This window comes from Scylla paramamosain, chromosome 10, assembly GCF_035594125.1.
Source record: "Scylla paramamosain isolate STU-SP2022 chromosome 10, ASM3559412v1, whole genome shotgun sequence".
NCBI classification, from domain to species: Eukaryota; Metazoa; Arthropoda; class Malacostraca; order Decapoda; family Portunidae; genus Scylla; species Scylla paramamosain.
In genome coordinates, this window is record NC_087160.1 from 10,000,001 (window position 1) to 10,002,153 (window position 2,153).

General features: G+C 29.7%; 1 protein-coding gene across 5 annotated transcripts in view; it reads left to right on the forward strand.

The window, feature by feature from the left end:
- The window catches only part of LOC135104218 (probable serine/threonine-protein kinase kinX), a 31,119-nt gene extending 30,049 nt beyond the window's left edge, over positions 1-1,070 (forward strand). For all 5 annotated transcript variants that reach the window (XR_010270330.1, XM_064011353.1, XM_064011352.1 and 2 more), the window contains one exon: positions 1-1,070. This exon is cut by the window's left edge and continues 924 nt beyond it. The gene's annotated coding sequence lies outside the window, so the exon portion shown is untranslated.
- The last annotated feature ends 1,083 nt before the right edge of the window (positions 1,071-2,153 follow it).

Genomic DNA, 2,153 nt, shown 5'->3' on the forward strand with positions numbered 1-2,153 from the left:
TATATATATATATATATATATATATATATATATATATATATATATATATATATATATATATATATAAATATATATATATATATATATATATCAAGAATTTTTTTTTTTTTATACTATTTATTAGGAACATTATTTCTAAAGTAGCTTTTGGAATTTTTTATATAGAGTTCTAGGTGTGTTAATTTATATTTCTGATGCTTTCTCATAACCAATTTCCTTTTTTTAGAGTAATATTCAGTAACTAGCAAGGAACTGTTATTCAGTTTGAATCATGATTTTCCTTTTTATTCATGCATCAATCTTAAAGGCTTATTCACTTCCTGTATGGACTGTTTTGAAACTGTTTGGAAGTGTCTTGAACAATGTGATCAACAAAGTCTAATCTCTGTCCATAATTCTCAATGCCGTGACATAGTGCACCAAACAACTACATATTAGTTAACAAGGTTGGTTCAAAGGTTTATTTATATTGGTGTCCAAATATTCTCTTGTTACTTTGTTATTGTTGTTTTAGTGAGATGTGTATAGAGAAGTGAGACAGATTGACTGTGGCCATAGCTAGTCCTCCTCTCCCCAAGTGAGCACAAAACCTGTACCATGTGCATTATTTATTGTTATACACTTGAGCTGTTTGGGGGTTTTACATTGAATACAAATTGCTAACAGGAATTATTGTTATATATATATCCATACTGTTTTGTAAATCCATGACTTGCACATTTTACATAGAAATATTTATTCTTGAAATAGGATTGCATTTTTCTTCTTTTTTTTTTTCTGTATTTTTTCTTATTAAAGCAGCTGCATTTTTTTTTCTCACGATTATTATTATTATTACTATTATTGTTTGTTTTATTCCTAACAGAAATAGAAAATAAAGCATGTAAAATTATGATGTTTTACATATAGCAATTTTCATATTCTGTATGAATTTGTATCTACACAATCACTGTAATAGTGAACTGTTATTATCTTCTCCACATTTGGTGGATCTCTCTCTCTCTCTCTCTCTCTCTCCATCTCTCTCTCTCTCTCTCTCTCTCTCTCTCTCTCTCTCTCTCTCTCTCTCTCTCTCTCTCTCTCTCTCCTCTCTCTCTCTCTCTCTCTCTCATCCTCTCTCTCTCTCTCTCTCTCTACTTCAACTTCTTACAGTGTCAAGGAAATAATTTTACATAGATCTATAAGCTCCAATAAATATAACCTAGAAGTTTCAGTTTACTTCCAGTAGAATGTGTATTAACAGGTTCTGCAAAATTTACCATTAGTGGTGCTCAAGAAGCCACTGCATCCTGTTTGTCCCATTCCCTTTGTGAGCTCCCTGTTATTCCTATCTCCTGTGAGGCATCATCTTGACAGTTTCACTCAAGACATCTGTTTTTACTAATTGCAAAAGAAGACCATCTTTCATGTCTTAAGTAGTTGTGGGACTGAAAGCCTAGTTCCTTAGCACCTGCTGTGTTCTGGCTTGCAATGAATTGATTAATTTGAAGTTATTAGAATTTGGTCAACTGATATGAATACAAACAAAAAATTATATGTAATTTAGATATTTATAAGGGTTCATGTTATAACCTGCTGGTTTATGCTTGGAGACTGAAAAGTATTAAAATCTCAATGTGAACCAAAACAGGATAGCATCAGGCAATTAAATCAATACACTGTTACATGTCACATAACATTTCGGGTTACTTTCAGGTAATATGAAGAGCTGGTATCAAATATACTATGCACCAAGCATCTACTGGGTTTTAAGAACAGTGTAGTGGAGTGACAATTGGGAGTGTAACTGTGGGTGATATATATATATATATATATATATATATAATATATATATATATATATATATATATATATATATATATTATATATATATATATATATATATATATATACTTGTACATGATGTAAACACACACTGACACACACACACACACACACACACACACACACACACACACACACACTATATATATATATATATATATATATATATATATATATATATATATATATATATATATATATATATATATATATATATATATATATATATATATATATATATATATATACTTGTACATGATGTAAACACACACTGACACACACACACACACACACACACACACACACACACACACACACACACACACACA